Source organism: Phymastichus coffea, unplaced genomic scaffold (genome assembly GCF_024137745.1).
Source record: "Phymastichus coffea isolate CEN01 unplaced genomic scaffold, Cenicafe_Pcof_1.1 PCOF00014, whole genome shotgun sequence".
NCBI classification, from domain to species: domain Eukaryota; kingdom Metazoa; phylum Arthropoda; class Insecta; order Hymenoptera; family Eulophidae; genus Phymastichus; species Phymastichus coffea.
Window position 1 is genome coordinate 4606744 of NW_026706825.1, and position 20926 is coordinate 4627669.

A 20926-nucleotide genomic window follows, 5' to 3' on the forward strand; every position below is an offset into this window, starting at 1 on the left:
CTGTATGAAAAATGTTCCATGTACAATTTATACAATCACATGAACATTCTATCAAAATGTTCGACAAAATAAACATGTGACATTAATTAAAAATTTCGAAAAAAAATACTATTTAGATATGATTTAAATAATTAAGTGAGAACAAAATTATAATAATTCACTGTTTCTTAGAGTAAATTCATATTGAATAATTGACAGATTAATTGTCATTATATAAACATTTTTATTACATTTTACTCATCTCCAGCATAACATTCAAAATTTTCTTAATGTTATTTTTTTTTTTATTTTGAGAAGCATTTTTCCGTGAATGTTTCCTATTACCCTTATATCCTCTGGTAGTTTTTTCTGCATTGAATAATGAATATTAGTTCAAACAAATGGTTGAATTATATTAACATCATCCCATATAATACGTACTATATGGATTACTATTATGCTGATTGGCACATTGCCAAGTTGTGTTTCTTTTCCAGTTGATCTACTACTGCCATCGACTAAAATATATCATGATTATATGTACTGATGATTATTTTTATATTGATGATTAATATTATACGAGGGTCGTTTGAAAAGTCCGTGTAAAAATAAAAACTGCTTGATTTTTTCTAAAAAATCTTTTTTATTTTTCAACATAGTCTCCTTTTAGGCTTATACACTTCATCCAACGCTGCTCTAGTTTGTTAATCCCTTCCAAATAATAGGATTTGTCCAAGTCTGTAAAATAGGCATTCGTTTCTGCAATCACCTCTTCGTTTGAATAAAATCTTTTCCCCGCCAGCCATTTTTTTATATTAGAGAACAAATAGTAGTTCGACGGATCCAAGTCTGGAGAATAGGGGGATGTGAAACGAGTTGGAACCCTATCTCCATCAGTTTTGCGGCCACAACTGCTGAGGCGTGAGCTGGCGCATTGTGTGGTGGAACAAGACTTTTTTGTGGGCCAATCGTGGACGTTTCTCTAGCAACTCGGTTTTCAAACGATCCAATAACGATGAATAATATTCGCCTGTAATGGTTTTACCCTTTTCCAGATAGTCGATGAAGATTATTCCTTGCGGATCCCAAAAGACAGTCGCCATAACCTTCCCGGCCGAAGGAATTGTCTTCGCCTTTTTCGGAGCAGATTCCCCCTTGGTAACCGATTGTTTAGACTGTTCTTTGGTCTCAGGAGTGTAGTGATGTATCCATGTTTCATCTACAGTGATGAAACGACGCTTAAAGTCTTATAGATTTTGCTGGAACAGCTGCAAACCATTCTTGCAACACTTCACACGATCTCGTTTTTGGTCAATCGTGAGCAATCGTGGCACCCATCTAGCTGATAGCTTTTTCATGTCCATGTTGGTGCAAAATATTATGTACCCGTTCGCTCGAGATGCCTACAGTACTAGCAATCTCACGCACCTTCACTCTTCTGTCAGCGATCACCATATCGTGGATTTTATCAATGATTTCTGAAGTGGTAACCTCAACAGGTACAAAGTCAGTGAGATGGCGCTACTAGTGCGTATCAAGGTTATTTATCATTGATAAAATCCACGATATGGTGATCGCTGACAGAAGAGTGAAGGTGCGTGAGATTGCTAGTACTGTAGGCATCTCGAGCGAACGGGTACATAATATTTTGCACCAACATGGACATGAAAAAGCTATCAGCTAGATGGGTGCCACGATTGCTCACGATTGACCAAAAACGAGATCGTGTGAAGTGTTGCAAGAATGGTTTGCAGCTGTTCCAGCAAAATCTATAAGACTTTAAGCGTCGTTTCATCACTGTAGATGAAACATGGATACATCACTACACTCCTGAGACCAAAGAACAGTCTAAACAATCGGTTACCAAGGGGGAATCTGCTCCGAAAAAGGCGAAGACAATTCCTTCGGCCGGGAAGGTTATGGCGACTGTCTTTTGGGATCCGCAAGGAATAATCTTCATCGACTATCTGGAAAAGGGTAAAACCATTACAGGCGAATATTATTCATCGTTATTGGATCGTTTGAAAACCGAGTTGCTAGAGAAACGTCCACGATTGGCCCACAAAAAAGTCTTGTTCCACCACACAATGCGCCAGCTCACGCCTCAGCAGTTGTGGCCGCAAAACTGATGGAGATAGGGTTCCAACTCGTTTCACATCTCCCTATTCTCCAGACTTGGATCCGTCGAACTACTATTTGTTCTCTAATATAAAAAAATGGCTGGCGGGGAAAAGATTTTATTCAAACGAAGAGGTGATTGCAGAAACGAATGCCTATTTTACAGACTTGGACAAATCCTATTATTTGGAAGGGATTAACAAACTAGAGCAGCGTTGGATGAAGTGTATAAGCCTAAAAGGAGACTATGTTGAAAAATAAAAAAGATTTTTTAGAAAAAATCAAGCAGTTTTTATTTTTACACGGACTTTTCAAACGACCCTCGTATAATATTAATCATCAATATAAAAATAATCATCAGTACATATAATCATGATATATTTTAGTCGATGGCAGTAGTAGATCAAATGGAAAAGAATCACAACTTGGCAATGTGCCAATCAGCATAATAGTAATCCATATAGTACGTATTATATGGGATGATGTTAATATAATTCAACCATTTGTTTGAACTAATATTCATTATTCAATGCAGAAAAAACTACCAGAGGATATAAGGGTAATAGGAAACATTCACGGAAAAATGCTTCTCAAAATAAAAAAACAATAACATTAAGAAAATTTTGAATGTTATGCTGGAGATGAGTAAAATGTAATAAAAATGTTTATATAATGACAATTAATCTGTCAATTATTCAATATGAATTTACTCTAAGAAACAGTGAATTATTATAATTTTGTTCTCACTTAATTATTTAAATCATATCTAAATAGTATTTTTTTTCGAAATTTTTAATTAATGTCACATGTTTATTTTGTCGAACATTTTGATAGAATGTTCATGTGATTGTATAAATTGTACATGGAACATTTTTCATACAGATAACTTAACAAGAGTTAGTGTTCTTGTTAAGTTATCTTAAGGAGTAAGAACTTATCTCATCTTTCTCTGGCATTCCTGTAATTCTGAAATTATAAACATAATTGCACTGGAATCATAATTACGACAAGTATTTTGGGACAATGATCTTTTTTGAAATAGTTAATTGAATATTTGAACACATTCATAATTATTCACTTCATAAATACATGTAAATAAATTATGAATGTGATTATTTTGATTTAGAGCTACTTATACGATTTATATTTTACTGATAAGAACTTCACAAATATCAGGAATAAATCATTCAATGCTGAGCAATAGATTCTTTTGCTATTTTGTTGGCATCATTTCTTGATGAATTCAAATTATATATCTGTATCTTTAAAAATTTAAACTTTCTGTTTTTTATTTTCTATATTTAAATTAGTATCTATGGCAGTAAAGCTGCGAATACCTCACTCACTAACGCCCGTTCAGCTAAATTCTAGATGGTGAATTTTCAAAATTGTCTTAAAATTATAGTCTCTTAAAGATAAATGAATACTTTCAGAAATAATTTATATATAACTATGAAATTATTTCTCAAACAGTATCATTACAGAAATATATTTCGAAATCAAAGTTATACAGTAGTTAGACAATGAAATCGACACAACAGAACGCAAAAACTCAATGAATAGTTATGACGTAAACCAAGAATGATTTTTCATGCAAAAAATATCAAGAAAAATTGAGTCTAGTACTAAAGGGAAATAATCCTTACTCTAAGGCATATATAATGATATACGACGTTTAAAAGTCAGAAATATAGAGATGCTTTAAAATCTTCAAGAAATATCAATTTAAAGACATGAATTATCAGATAAAATATGTATAATAGTGCTACATGGAACGTAGTAGCAATGACCTTTGCTGGAGAAAGGTACACCTCCTAAAGTAAGGGATTTCGTAGCATATTCAAAATATGAAAAACTTATTAATATTTCTCCTATCAGTAAACAAACCGACTCAATGACGTATCCATTTTTTTATCCCAAATGCGGATATGGATAGATATCATGTATCAAAGATGCTGCTATGAAGTACTATATATCCAATCTTCAATTTCACAATTACAATATAAGAGTAAGAAATGAATTCAATCCATATTTAAATCTGCGGAAAAGTAGTCAGCAAGCAACTGTCGATGCATTTGTGAAAGTCAATAGCTCAAAATAATATTACGTAAAAAAATCAAAATACATTAAGAAATGAATGTTACAAAAAAGTATTAGATTGTTTACAAAGAAAAAATGAATCAGAAAATATGTCAATCGGTAAATAGGTTACCTTACTATCAAATTTTACATGTAGTCCGAGATTTTAAATATAGAAATATATTAATTCAATGACAATTGTGAATCATTATGCAAAACTGAATTCGAGAAGGTGCACCAGGTATATAGTGATTTACAAGAAAAAAATATTCACCCAGGAAACGATGTCCAGGTGTGAAGGTGACCCTCAGGTAGATAGGACACCACCTTCTAAAAGGTGCACAAGGTATATAGTGTGTTCATCGAAAAAACTCGACTCGACCTGGAGACGATAGCCCCCAGGTTGACGGGACACCTTACCCAAGAAGGTGCATCAGGTATATAGTGTTTCGCAAGAAAAGATGTTTCCACCTAGGAGACGTTGTCCAGGTGTCAGAGTGACTTCTCTGTAGATAGGACAACATTCACGAGGGGTCCAATTCACCACCCAAGGTCACGTGAAGGTCAATTTATTTTTCTTCTGAATTTTTCCACACGAATGACCGGGTAAGGGTAATGTTAAGAGAAAAATATTTTAGACAAAAGTTGCTCAACTTCGACGGAGCCACATTCCCATGACCTTACCTTTGACCTTGAAGGTCAAGTTCAAGGTCATTTGAAGGTCAACTTTGTTTTCTTACATGGGAACCCCTATTTTTGACCCCGAATTCGGAAAGAGCGGGAAATTCTACCCAATTTTTTATTTGGGCGTCATGTGTGCGGTATATTTTGTCCTATTTATTCAAGGTTATAAATGAAGAAGATTAGTGATTAAAGTATTTTAGCTTTATTATTTATTTACCAAAATAACATTTATTACATTTATTTACCAAATTAGTTAATTGTTACAGTAAATGTTCAAAAACATTTCCATCTCCTTGAATGCATAATTCGATTCTCCGATGAAAATTATCTACTGTCCTCAGTAGTACATCCTGCGATATACTCTGATATGCGATCCTGATCCTGTCCATCATGTCTTCTCGGGTTGTTTTTGATAAACGATATTTTCAAGTATCCCCATAAGTAAAAGTCAAGACATGTCAAATCGGGAGATCGTGGTGGCCATGTAACTGGTCCAGGGCAATCAGCTCTTTCCGAATCCGGGGTCAAAAATAGGGATTCTCATGTAAGAAAACAAAGTTGACCTTCAAATGACCTTGAAAATGACCTCCAAAGTCCAATGTAAGGGCATGGGAATATGGTCCCGTCGAAGTTGAGCAACTTTTGTCTAAAATATTTTTCGCTTAACATTACCCTTACCCGGTCATTCGGGTGGAAAAATTAAGAAAAAAAATAAATTGACTTTCACATGACCTTGGGTGGTGAATCGGACCCCACATATGTTACATCATCTGGACGTAGAATTCCCGCTCTTCCTGAATCTGGGGTCAAAAATAGGGGTTCCCATTTAAGAAAACAAAGTTGACCTTTAAATGACCTTAAACATGACCCTCCAAGGTTAAAGGTAAGGTCCTGAGAATTTGACTCCCTCGAAATTGAGCAACTTTTGTCTGAAAAATATTTCGCTATCTCTCATAGTTTCCGAGAAAACCTACTGGTCCACTGAAATGGCCCACCCTGTATAATTTAAAGTATACGCAATGATTCGAGAACTAGCTTGTGACAAGAGAGCTACGAAAATCTCAAGTCAATCATTAAATCTTGACTTTAGCAACTACTTAATACCACTCAGAGATATTTACGTTACTCCAATAGTGCCTGTTGATTTTATACGAGGAAAAATGCTGCGTATTCAATATTTTTTGTGATCCTGCTAACACATATGGAAATAATAAATTGATTGACAAATTCGTTATACTCTATTTATTTTGATTACTTAACATAAAATTAATATAGCAAAACTAATGTTAAAGTATATTTTCTATCTTGTTAGAATTCTATCAAGTTTTTATTACATCTTTATTAAAATTTAATAAAAAACTTATTAAGTGAAAATTAAAAGTCTTTTGTTAAAATGTTGTTTGGTTTTTATCAAAATTAATTTAAACCATTTCATAACATAAATTTTAGCAAGTCGCTGTATATAGAGTAGATGAAAATATAACTAAACTTTTCACCTCGGTTGATTTCGATTCTGAAGTTGAGTACGATATTTGTCCACTAGGTTTAGGATTAATTATCTAGGAAAAAATTCGATTTGAATTCGTGCCAAATATCTTATGGAAAACTTTTTTATCTCATTACTCTAAACAGAATACAATATGACTTGAAATGTCGAGTTTAAAAGCAACTCGTACAAAACGTTTGTCCCGTAGAGATGACGTCCAGAAACCGAAAATGAGGAAATGATTTCTGATTCTGAGGAATCTGAGGATTCTGAATCCGATTGTGGTTCAGAAAAGTTTGATGATGAGAATAATTCTGATTGGCTTCTTCATGTAACAAATATGATTCCGATAACATCATACAGTAAGATCCTTGATAATACACAGAAAACCAAAAAAACTTGAAGAAAATCACAATTATCAATGGATCGACAATGAAAAAAAATTGATGAGAGTCCAATGAATGAATTCCTACTATCCGAATCAGGAAAAAAAATAATCCGTAATGCTTTATTTACCAGCATTTTTGAATATTTTTTTTCAACGGAAATAAAAAATTACATAATTACTACGCTGAATGATTACGAACTTTCTCTTCACGATTTGAATGTTTTTATAGGAATTATTGTGACTTTAATTTTCAATAGTAGAGATTTTCAACATGAATATTATTTACCATTACTGGCTTGCTATGAGTATGAGTTCCAATGGCTGCAGCAATGAGTCGCAATGAATTTTGTAAAATAAAATTAAAAATAAAATTTTCAAAGTCGACTCATTTCAGCGCTACTGATAAAGCTTGGTGCGTACGTGTACTTTTTGAAATTTTCATATAAAATTTAAAGCGATTCTGTTATTTTTGGACTGCTTTATCCATTGACGAAAGAATGAAAAAGTATTATAGGAGAACTGTATTGAAACAATACAGAAAAAATAAACCACAAAAATAGTGTATCAAGCAGTGGTCCCTGTTTAATCCTCAAGGATATTTATTTGACTGTGATATTTATTGTGGTAACAGATCTAATCATTTTTCTTCAAATAGCAGTACTCTTGATAAATGTGCTTTAGGAAGTAGAGTAGTTTTGCAAATAACTAAAGATCTTCTCGCTTCAATTCTACCAAAAAAATCATAAATTATCATTTATACTTTGATAATTATTTTTGTAGTCCTGATTTATTAGTACATTTTAAAAAAATCTTAGAATAAGGGCTACTGGGACAGCTCGAGCGAATAGAATAAAAAATGTCAATAACAATATCGATAAAAAAACTCAACGAGGTTCGTAAATCGTAAAACACGAGAACAGTAGTAGAGTAAATTATATAACTATTATGGATTCCAAATCAGTTTTTTTAAACTGTCAATAGCATCAGGAATTATGCTACTCACATCAGTGAAATGTTACTCTAAAGAGCACAGAGATAAGTTAGACTTACCTTTTCCAAATGCATTTACAGTTTATAATAAACATATAGATGAGGTTGATCAACATGATTATCTCTGCAGCATGTCAATACCTTCAATTAGGTCTAAAAAATGGACCTGGGTTATCTTCTTGAAATTCATTCAACCCTCTATCGCAAACGCTACAGTGCTCAAAAATATGGCATGTGATGAAAGTAAAAAGGTAGGAAGTAAGGATGTTGCTTTAAATATATCTTGTAGTTGTCTAGCTTTGGGAGATAAAGCTAAAAATGCAATTCTTCATAAGACTACAGTCTTATTTAAAGAAAGAAACTGTTCCAATTTCTCGAGATGTTCTTCTAGAACGCAAAAAATATGCACAATATGTATATTTACGTTTGCTCTAAATGTTTCCGGATTATACAGGGTGTCCCATTTTAACTTACGCACCAAGATAACCCAAAAACTATGAGAGCTAGCGAAAAATGTTTCGAATAAAAGTTACTCGTCTCCGAGGGGGACATATTATGGTGACCTTGACTTTGACCTCGAGGGTCATTTTCAAGGTCATTTGAAGGTCAACTTTGTTTTTTCAAATAGGAACCCCTATTTTCGACCCCGGATTCGGAAAGAGCGGAAAATTCTACGTTTAGATAACCTATCATGCGTGGGGTCCGGGAGACTCGCCAAGGTCATTTGAAGGTCAACTTTGTTTTTTCCTGGAGTACCCTACTTTTTTTATCACGGATTCGGAAACAACAAAAAGTTCTACGTTCAGGCAAGGTGTAACTTGTGGTTGATCACTCAAGAACATGTGAAGATTAACTATTTTTCATAGGAATCGCTATTCTCGACCCCGGATTCGGGAAGTATGGAAGGTTGTCCGTTCTGTCAACGTCGAGATGTAACGTGCATTCAATTCTTTATGCTCATTTAGAGGTAAAAGTAAGTTTTTGAATAAAAACGTCGATTTTTGTTTTGAACGGAGTGACGAATTTAGTGTTGAGATGAGTGATTATTAATAGTAAGCATTTTTTTAACAACTGTTGAAAAAGTCGTTGAGCGTTTTTCATGTAAGTATTAACAAATTATTACCACTCTTGTGGTTAGTGTTATCTTTCAAATATGCATTACGTCTTTGATATTTCTTCACAGAATGACCAATTATTCAGGAAATGAAGTCGTTGAAGTATTGTTAGTACTTGGTGAATGTCGCCGGAACTACCGAGCTGCTGCTCGGCTCTATGCTGAACGTTTTCCGAACCAGCGCCATCCTAATGACAGGCCAATCAGAAATATCGAAAGACGTTGCCGTATGAATGATCTTCATCGACAGAGAGGTGGAAACAGAAATGTGAACAACAATGATCCAAGACTTCTTGCTGTGTTAGCAATGGTTCATGTGAATCCTCACATCAGTACAAGAGAAATCGAACGTCGGTTGGGCGTACCTCGTACTACTGCTCATCGGATGTTAAGATCCGTGGGTTACCATCCATACCACATCATCCTGCACCAAGAACTCAATGAAAATGCTTATTTACTCAGAATGAATTACTGTAGGTGGGCTCTTAATCCACTGGACGAGGATCCCAATTTCTTTTGGAATGTTTGTTTTAGCGATGAAGCTACCTTCAAAAGTGACGGTAAACTCAATAGACATAATTGTCATTATTGGTCACCTGTCAATCCTCATTGGCATCGTCAAGTGATAAATCAACACCGTTGGAGTCTTAATGTTTGGGTGGGAATATTCAACGGGCATATTATTGGTCCCCATTTTTTTGATGGCAATGTCAACGGCCAAGCATATCTTGATTTTCTGGAGAATCATCTACCTGAATACTTGGAGGACATCCCACTGAATGTTCGGCAGCTCATGTGGCTACAACAAGATGGTGCTCCAGCTCACTTTGATGTAAACGTTAGAGAATTTTTGAATGCTCAATTACGTGACCATTGGATAGGTCGAGGTGGTCCAGTTCCCTGGCCACCTAGGTCTCCTGACCTGAATCCACTAGACAGCTATTTCTGGGGATATTGCAAGGACGCTGTTTACAAGGATGCACCTACCACTAGATTAGATATGATGGATAGGGTGAGAAGAGCTTGTGCAGCTGTTACGCCTGAAATACTTACAAACGTTCTCAATAATTATCATCGACGTTTGGAAACATGCTTAGCAAACAATGGGGGACCTATTGAACATCTCATGTAATTGTGCGTGCGCATCATTCATCACCAACTTATTGCCAGATCATTATTATTGTTATTATTGAGTTATTCCTCATCAGATTGACTAATACTGTTGATTATTACTACTAATGACTAATATTTTTTTGTTAAACTCTGTACATAAAAAGTTGAATAAATTTAGTGTGTTCTAAAATTTACGCATACTTTATTTCTCATATGAAAACATGAAACTGTTCCGAGTAAAGTAATTTGCCATTAATTTGACGTTTAAATGGCCATGGAAAGTTGAATTAATTCATTACATAAAATATTTAGGATTTTTTGTACTTTTCGAATCCGGGGTTAAAATTAGGGATTCCTATTTGAAAAAACAAAGTTGACCTTCAAATGACCTTGGCGGGTCTCCCGGACCCCACGCATGATAGGTCATCTAAACGTAGAATTTTCCGCTCTTTCCGAATCCGGGGTCGAAAATAGGGGTTCCTATTTGAAAAAACAAAGTTGACCTTCGAATGACCTTGAAAATGACCCTCGAGGTCAAAGTCAAGGGCACCATAATATGTCCCCCTCGGAGACGAGTAACTTTTATTCAAAACATTTTTCGCTAGCTCTCATAGTTTTTGGGTTATCTTGGTGCGTAAGTTAAAATGGGACACCCTGTATAAGGAAATTTAATAAATTATTAGCACTTCATAAAAATGAAAATAGAGAATAAATAAATAACAAAAAAATTTTAAATAAACTAAAAAATTTTCTTTCAAAGATAAAAATATACAAAAAAATAAAAACAAAATAATAAAAACACATTGAAAAAATACCAAAACAAAATTCAACATCACTAAAAAAAAATTAATTTGATAAAATATGTTCCGTCATTTTAAAACGACCAAAATACTGCTTTGTTCAAAATTTAGTATAAATTTGTACATTTTAAAAATTTTCGTTCGCCATATTGGATCCGCAATCTTTAATTCTAAAATTTACAAAATATGACTTCAGATTCGTAATTAGCGACTCGAAAAATTTTTAATAAATAAGTAAGCAAAATTTTTAGTAAGCAAAATTTTTCATCAATCAGTGCGATTTTCGAAATTTTAGTCCACCATTTTGGAACAGCCATATTGGATTTTTTTATTTAACCTTAGATTCGTCATCAGTGGTCTTTAAAACCTTCACTTGTACATTTTCCCATAAATTCATCATAAAATGATTTTAAATTTGAAAAAATAACATTTTGCAGTAAAATTTTTAATTTGAGGCGCCATTTTGAAAACCGCTATCTTGAATTTCGATTTGCTATCACATAAGTCTTAGGGTTAAGAATCCATGAAAGCAAGAAATCGCGATTTATGAATTAATTAGATATCGATTTCAATTATAAAATCTGTATTTATTGTAATTTTCTTTTCACAAAACGGTACATTTTAACTAAAAAATAAAATATAACCTACAAAAAAACATTATTTTCTTCAAAAACCGACCATGGATTTAGAAAGTTCATAAAGTTTTACGTCAGAAACGGCTGGTTTGAAATTTTTTAGATGCCTATTTATCGACGTTTATAGCATCTGAAAAAACATGTGAAATCTTGTCTGTTTGGTATGAAAGGAGTTAAGGGAGTTGAGTACCTACCCGTCTAGTAAAATAAGAGCTAAACACTCAGGTTGATTACAGCGGTAGTCGATCTGGCAACGTCGCGTTTTGTTAACTTGTGTGCGCGTGCGTGTGTAAGTACTAGTCGCACATGTATCAATATTGCATGGAACAATATTTACATGTATGTCGCTATATATAGAAATAAAGCTTTTTTGTATATTCTTACTACAATAATGTATTAGACGAATAATTATATATTAAATTTTATATTTAAAAATCCAATCTTTCAAACAAATTTTAATACTTAGTCACTACGAACTGTTAACTGTGTATGCGACGTTGCCACATGTGTAACCAAACAAGCTAAAAACAGCTATTTACAGTAGTTATCGTAATAATTATTACTGATAGAGCTCACCCTTCTATGTTATTAAAGTTGATAAGTATTCTAGGATATCTTATCTATCTACTTTTCAAATATCATTAAAATCTGTTCGTCAATTACAAAGATATCAACGATCTTATGCGTAAAACTCTGTGACTCCGCATAAGGCCACGTGTTCAATTTGCTTGTAACGACCGAAAATGAAAGTACGAATATCTTTTATAAAAACCCACCTAGGCTCCCGAAAATTAGTTTACGTACATAATTTGTTACATTCTAACGCTCTGCAAAGTTTCATATTTTTCTGTTCGTTAATTCTTGTAGGTACTCAACTCCCTTAAACATCGCCAACGATGCCAAATAAATACTAAGTTTTTCAATATATGATAGGATGCAATTAAAATTAAAATATTTATTTGCAATGACAAAATTATTTTCTATGCAACATATAATACAGATAAGGGAATGCGATCGTCTTGATTTCCACAATGAGGGGCCTGACGATTAGTCTTATGACGTTTATTTGAGGCTTATAGTGTCAATAAATAATGAACGTTTGATTATGTGATAACCGTATTTTTTAAATCTAACATAATAATAGTTATATTTACTAACTATGTGAATAAACTCGCCTGATGTATAATAATGATTTCACATCATCCTCTAATTTACTGGAAGTTTAGACTAACAATTATATTTCTGTGTTACACCTAATAGTAATTTTTAACAATTTATATAGAAAAAATAATAAGCATAATTATTTAAATATTATTTTTTCTATAAAAAAATTAATTTGATTGATTTTGAAAATGTTCGTATGTTTGACTACAGAAAAATATACTATGTTAGAAGGAAATAATACTGATTACACGCAGAGCTTTGGGCAGGAATAATATTTTCAACTATCAAAAAATTCATTTTTACGGAATGAGTAGATGCAGTTAGGTAGGCAATATTTTGAAATATGTATTATATGCAGAGATTGTGTGATGCCTACTCACCTGTTAGTTTTTAGGGTGCCTCTCCAATAATACGGTAAAGGAGGCGGTAACCAGACGCTCACAAAGCTTATAGTGATGTACAAGTTGTTGCCAATTTCGGATATTAAATACTCTGAATGATGAAATCTGCATAACATAACCTCAATTGAATTCATAATAAATATTTCAGTTTTGTATAGAATCATGTAGAATTATTATACAGTATATCATTAATATAGACTAATATTATAGTTAAATTTGACAAATTATTATTTTCAACATTTCAATGAGACTTTGCCCAAAATCTACGAAACTTTTTCAATTTATGCGAATGTGCATTGAGACTTATAACAATAAGTCTTATAATATTTATATAACCAGCTATTTGCAAATTAATCAATAATATAAATTGGAAGTTAAAATAGTACACTTTATTTTATATATATATTCAGGACATTTATTACCCAAAGTTGGCAACAACTTGTAAGTCACTATAAGCTCTGTGTGCGTGTGGTTTCCGCCTCTTTTACCACGTTATTGGAGAGGTACTCTTACATTTCTTTATAGGTGTGTAGGAGTTCGCGTTTGGATGTGTAAGGAGACTTAGTTTTGATACTCAGGAAACAAGTAATTTGTTTTCACATAATCGCTTTTTGAAATTATCAATAAAATAATGGAATCTTAATACTTTTTTAAGAATCAATTATAGTCGGACGGTATACTCATACCCTTTTGCTATCTGTTCAATGCATATAGCGGATTATTCATACCCATACAATACAAAAAAACATTTGAAAAAATAATAAGAATTATTTTCAGGTCATTTTCATAAAATATGAGTCTGTTGCATTGATCCCTATTGCTAACTGAGATATATAGTCTACCATCTTTTCTGTCATAGGCTACGATCATTTACTTAGAATTAGAGAAAAATATGTAAAAGCTTATAATGAAAAATTACTATATTATAGTTATTTTAAGATAGAGTTTATATCTTTTAAATTTTTTTTCTCTTCATAACGAATAGTAATTATTATAAATATTTTAAATTATAAGAGGAAAAAATCTAAACATAAAAAATAAATAAATGATCAATGTAGTTGCGGACGCCCGAAAATTTCATAATTAGGCAATATAAACAAAACATTCTCGGTAGTGCGTGCGTTGTTTATAACGATTTTCAATCAAACGAAGTGATAACTCAATGTGAAAGAACAGTCTTAAGTTAAAGAAAGAAAGAGTTACAAGACAATCAAAGCGCCCTCTAGTGGTAAAAAAAATTAAAAAATTGTAAAGCAAACTGAAGGAAATAGTAAACGTGATAATAAAAATTGTAAGAGCCATAAGTCGTGTCTGTATCGGAAAAGCAATAAGGAAAGTCTATACTTAAGAATTGTTATCTGATTAATATAATAATTATATACAATCTTACAAGTTCCATCTTGTTTTTTCTCTATTGATGTCATTACAGCAACAACCTTCAGCTCATTCGTTCATTAAAAGTTAGGAAATTGATATGAGCCCAACTGCAAAAGACAATTTCCCATTAGCCTGACTAATCATTCAATTGTTCAGTTCATCAGGTGGTACACAGCGCCATCGCGTGCACATGATGGGTGTCGCCGATAGACATAACGTGCGTATAGCTATATATGCAACAGGCAGCGAAACTTTAGTATCTTGATTTATAATTATCTGCTCAAAATCATTGACCGTCAATATAAGCACTCAATCAATTTATTTTAATTAAATACATCTTACAATATCAATGAAAATGCTGTGAGGCAAAACTATATGCATAAAGAGTAGCAATAACATTAGTTGAAAACTTCCGTGGAAGTCAAGGGAACAGTGAATACTGAAGGGAGGGTCCGGCCACGATACGTTTATTGTACGCCAATGCAAAAGCAGAGAGGGAGAGACGGCACCAAGGCGTCGCCGCAATAACGGCGCTTGCGCTATGTGCCTTGATTCTCATGATCACCTTCTTACATGACAGTTCATTTTTGGCTGCGTTCACAATACGCATCGCATTTTGACTCAACCCAACCCTCTTGCAATTCTCATGGAAACTGTCTTTACCGATAGAGGTTCTAGTGATACCAACTTATATCATGTAGAATAGAAGAAAATATGTAGGTCCTACACTATATGGCGTACATAAATATACTATTTATATTCATCGTAAGAATCCATGTTATACTTTGTTTTATTTTTACTTTTTAGTTGTAATATCGTTTATTAATTGACTTCAATAATAAGTCAGTAATAAGTTACTAGAATATTTTCATGTAACATTTGGTTACAGAGCACAATATAATTCAAAATGCTCTCTCCCTATCTATCTCACTGAAATATTGCAACATATAAATAAACAAATTCAGAACTCCTATTAATATATATACAGATCTATTTGTGACTATTGAATAATATATAATTTAAAAATGTCATAGTCACAGTTATGATGAATTTAAATATTAAAGAGGCATTAAAAATTGAAATTTTAGAAGTACTATTATAATGTTAACCTTTATTAAAATATTGTGCACATATCAGATTCAGATTTGTGCAAGTACAAGTACACGTAAGTATATTTCAACGTTATTTTCAATTTATCTGTGCTGTTTTCACATATTCTTGAATAGCTTTTTCTCATAATACATTTATTATTACAAATATTATATAAATTATTATAAGTATTCGGGTCATTTTTATATTAACAAATTGTCATATTTATTCAAATAATAGTAATCTATTTTAAAGAAAATTTATTAAAAATAAATTAAAAAATATGTATTAAAAATAAAATCATTTATTTATTACAAACTAATTTTTATTATTAATAAATTAAAGAAACATAATAATTCTCTAGAAACATGTTTAATTAATATGTATCAACAAAACTGAATACTAAATTATTGTTCTTCAAACTTTTATGAAATATTTATTTGAGAAAACTATCTTATACGCATATTTGGTCAAAATATTATAATTTTCAATTATCCATTCATATTTTTAGAATTAACATGTAGAAATAAAATTTTATACACTGAAAGAAATTGCCTAGTAAAAATTGTCAGAATTCTAGCAAAATTTACAAAAAAATATTATAAAGTAGTGACATCCTTGCTATATAGGTAAAATTACTATATGTTTAGCAAAATTTAAAAATACAAATTTTACTAAAAAGTATAGTAAAACTTAGTATCCACGTAGAAAATTTTACTAAAAAGTATAGTAAAATTTAGTATCCACGTAGAAAATTTTACTAAAAAGTATAGTAAAATTTAGTATCCACATAAGAAATATTACTATAAATTTTATGAAAATTTCTTCTCACATATACTATTTTTTATTAGTATGGATTTTAAATAAAAAAAAGGACTGGTGAATTCTTCCTATGTAGATTTCCGGAGATACTTCTGAAACATTTGAACTACGATGTTACTTTTGTAACTTACATGAATATCGAAGAACGCTTTATCTAACCTACAATTCTCGCTTTCAGACTAAGAACGCTTTATTATCTAACCTGCAATTCCCTTTTGGACCTTATCAATATAAATGTATCGAATCGCACGCACGCATTTTACACATATATGCATGTTAGAAAACCAGGTTCTTATATAGTAAGCGGCCACGTTTTCAGCCGCTCGCGAGTTTCCAAACGCCATCTACCTATATGATTTTGTACATAGTTACATTTAAATCGGATTCCAATACAACATTGGAGATAAATATTGTTATTGATCGGGAAGTTAATGAAAATAATAATTTACAAATGAGTTTCTATTTTATTATATCCAATTTTTATTTACATAATAAAATCCATCATTTAATAAGTTTATGTATGTTATAAAACAATCGTGAAGTTCGTCCTCTCTAACTTTTTCCCAAGAAAAACATTCTAAATCAAATACTTTGAATGCGTTTAAATGTTCATCGAAATAAACATCTTTCAAGTTTTTAGTAATAAAAATATGTGCTTGTTTGAATATTATTTCGTGAACAATTCTAAAAATAGGACCTGACGAGAAAGGCGACACAAGAACTGTATTTTTCTTTATCGTTTTATCATAAAACGAAACAGATTTGACACGAACTATTTTGCAACTATTAATTAGTGACGCATATTTATTATAGTCCGTTAAAATTTTTGACGATATCAACTTACGACTTTTTGATTCAACGATTGGTTCGCAAGATTTTTTTGACATAAACCGATAATTTAAATCTAACTGGTGTTTGATAGCTATGGTTCTATTAATATTTATTTGACTCGTAGTGCTTTTAGCTACGCTCTTCCCTTCTTGATTTTTGAATTCGAACCTTAGGCAACATATTTTACCTAAAGGACCGAACAATCTCATAATGCGAGGATAATGTACTAAAAAGTGATGTATTGGCCTAAATTTATTCGGAAAATGAGTCGCAAGAAGCGACAAGTATTCAAAAACGATTGTTTCTAAATATTGGTATGTCAATGGATGGAGCTTACTCTCGAATACAACTATCAATTCTCAAAAAGTCAAGTACATCTGCCATTTCTCGCAATCGGCAGGTACTAATGGCCCTATGATTAATTTTATAATTAAAACTAAGTTTAACATCTCAGCCGACGATAAAATGATGCATCCATTTTTAATAGATTTTCTGATATCTCTGTGGGTTTATTAACATTGTAACCTGGGCCATAATCAAAGCCACGCACTTTAGAATTAAAATCATCGAGAGACAGGTATTCTTTTTCGAAAATGAAGTAGTTGAGTAATAGCGCAATGTCATATCGGCAAATTCCATCGAGAAGGTCGTGCATGGCATCAACCGCAATATTTTTTGACGAGTGAAAGTGACGGATGTTGTGTAAAACACACTCTTCAACGATACCAGATTTTTTCGAATCTTTCAAATTTAATAGATAATTATAATTGGCAACCGTTCGGAGAGTACATTGTTTTTCCAAAAAAATTTTATCGATTTCTTCTTTTTTTATGAGACAGTGATGACAAAAAACAGTAGAATTGAAAGATTCGGTTAATCCCAGAAGAGTATGCAGCCCAAGATTATCTCCAATAAATAACGAAAGCTCAAAATAAATTGTTTTACGCCCCTCCGGCTATTCAATTTCGATTCCGCACTCGTTTAAAAAATTCAGTTCGTCTATTGCTTTACTTAAAATTATTGGATTTTTAAAAACTTTCCTGTCAAGCGTGTTGAACAATAAAAATAAAAAAATGTTGCGTATTTTAAAGGTATTTTAAAATAAGCTTGGTATTTTAAAGGTAAACCTGGTATGCTTATGTCTACAGCACCGGATTTTGATAATCCTTTATGCGTTTCTAGTGGATTATTGTTTTCGTAATCATTATAATACATTATCAAAGGAAAAACAATTTTATCTCCAAACGTTCGCATACGCTCTCTCCAGAAGTCTCCTTGAACGAAATTCGTTATTATTTTATCATTTAATTGCATATACTATAAATACTCCATAGTTTCTTTGAATACTAGTGGTAATTCAAAAAACTGTTTTAACACAAATCTCAAAGGAATGAATTGTGCGTTTACAGGTACATGAACCAGCATTTGTACATTTCTGATTTTTTTGTATTCGACCCTTTCACCTACTGGAACGCTAATTGACGCAATGTATGTGCGTAATTTTTTGTATTGAACAAGCCGCTTATGTTCCGTGTCTACGGTATTTAAGCACTTAGAAAAGTCATCTATTATTTTACTAATATTTTCTAAACATTCTCTACTAACATTTGAATTTGCGCTAACCAACTCATTTGTAATTTCTGTTTTCAAAAGGTCTGTAACATTGCATACAAATTTATTTGTCATGAGTATCATCTCATTGACATGTTTTCTTGGTAGCTTTTTGAAAGATGAGAGATTAGCGCTGAATTCTAAAGCAATGTCATTGAGAGGTTTCGCGTATAGAGGCGGCGATTTGTCCTCGTGATCAATGTTTGGCTCTTCACAGGAATCGTACAAAACTGATTCGCCTGAATTACTCTCTTCTAAATCAATGAGAGGATTTTTTACATGTGTATTTTCAATCTGAGGTCTATCAATTTCTTCAAGAGCTACAAAAGGTATAATATTAGTAGTAATTTCTTTGTGCTTATTATAAAAATGCTTTTTAAAGCAATCAATAGATGAGTATGACCTTTTACAATCTTGTACGAAACAATGCAAGTTACTTGAATCAGCATGGTCTTGAGTGATATGTTTAAATAAAGCCTTATAACTATCAACAGAAAGCTCGCAATGTGAACAAACTGCAGTATCCATTGCAACAGTAAACGCAAGATCACTATCAATTAATAATACTCAATATTCACACAAAGAAATCACACTTTGTGCTTATTTTTACGGAACTGTGCTAATCTTCATGAAAATAAATTATGAAAACTCATAATAGCAACGTAAAATATAAATTGCCATTGCCATCCACGGTGACTTCGTCTTCAGGAAGATCTACTCGTACTATATGTCTAGCAGAATTTATTATAAAAGAATTTTATGCAAAAAAGTCCAAATAGTTTTTGTGTATTTGGGATAGTTGCAATCGAGAGAAAACAAAATTTTCAACGCCAGCTCAACAGCTTTAAGTGCTGTCTCGACATCATACAGCTGCTCATTGACGATCACGTGGTACTATATCTCTCGATTCGATTTGCTAAGCCTACTGCTATAATAATTGACCGATGCGAAAACAGCCCGATACAAATATCATTTTATAAAAAAAAATGATCACATCTCACGTATGTCTAATTGTACTTCTCGAAAAAATAATTATTTGTTATTGTACCATTATATTCAAATAAAAAATACAAAATATCGTTATCGATCATTCACCTCCTATTTATTCACATACAAGACATAATTAAGCAAAAATAAATTCACAGAAAAATTGTACCTTCTGTAGTTTAAATTGTACCATCAGTACAATTCTATAAATTTGTTTCTAAAAGAAATAATAGGACAATTACAAAGCTCTACGCCTGCGCAAAGTGCATTTCCGGATGACATCCTTGCAAGTTGTAACAATTACATAGTGATAATTTGTAATTGTCCTATTATTTCTTTTAGAAACAAATTTATAGAATTGTACTGATGGTACAATTTAGACTACAGAAAGTACAATTTTTCTGTGAATTTATTTTTGCTTAATTATGTCTTTATATGAGTAAATAGGAGGTGAATTATCGATAACGATATTTTTTATTTTTTATGAGAAATATAATGGTACAATAACAAATAATTATTTTTTCGAGAAGTATAATTAGACGTCCATGAGATGTGATCATTTTTTTTTATAAAATGTTATTTATGTCGGGCTGTTTTCGCATCGGTTAATAATTGGTTGAAAGGTCTCTTTATCTTCTTGATATTTTTCTTTCAACTCTCGAATTCTTGGTTCAATATTTTCCGCAGACTGTGTTAAAAAAAAATGATTTTAGTAAAATATTTTAGACACAAGTTTTTGATACCTTTTGATATTTACTTCAACGCGGAGTATAAATGATTCTCGTCGTTCTTGAATGGACAGCTTTGTGGCATTTCCAGGATTATTCTCATTACGCTTTCTTTTCCCACTTCTTTTTGGTTTGATGAGATAGTACAGTAAATAAAAAAGTAAAAAGTCTTCTTTTTCTGAAAAAATAAGTAAAAAGTAAAAGGTTACCCTGAATATATAAATAAATCATACATTTATTATAATAAAATGAACTCACCACTCGACAGATCACCAGACGACAAAAGGCCAAGCAATACAGAATCTTGAGGATTTGTGATTTTGCATTCTGGTTGCTGTAACGATGAAATCAGTGCTGCTTTTATTTTTTTCCACTGATTTTCATCTACAAAATAGCAATCATGATATTTTTGCTCATAATCGAGGTGAAACTGAAATAATAAATTAAGTAAGAAATAATTAAATTATGTGTGTAACTGAAAATAATAACGAAATAATCATACCAATTCTTTAGCTTCTTGATTTTTCAGG

At 32.0% G+C, this 20926-nt stretch overlaps 1 protein-coding gene across 4 annotated transcripts in view; it reads right to left on the reverse strand.

Annotated features, from left to right (window-relative positions):
- LOC131673677 (somatostatin receptor type 2-like) overlaps positions 1-14748 on the reverse strand; it is a 115215-nt gene extending 100467 nt beyond the window's left edge. Inside the window, exons 1-2 of one of the 4 annotated variants that reach the window (XM_058951874.1) lie at positions 14342-14748; positions 12931-13056 (exon numbers count right to left, since the gene is read on the reverse strand). The gene's annotated coding sequence lies outside the window, so the exon portion shown is untranslated. Of the gene's footprint in view, positions 1-12930; positions 13057-14333 lie in introns of all 4 variants that reach the window. The other 3 variants (XM_058951892.1, XM_058951866.1, XM_058951882.1) reach the window with 3 other exon arrangements.
- Positions 14749-20926: the final 6178 nt, after the last annotated feature.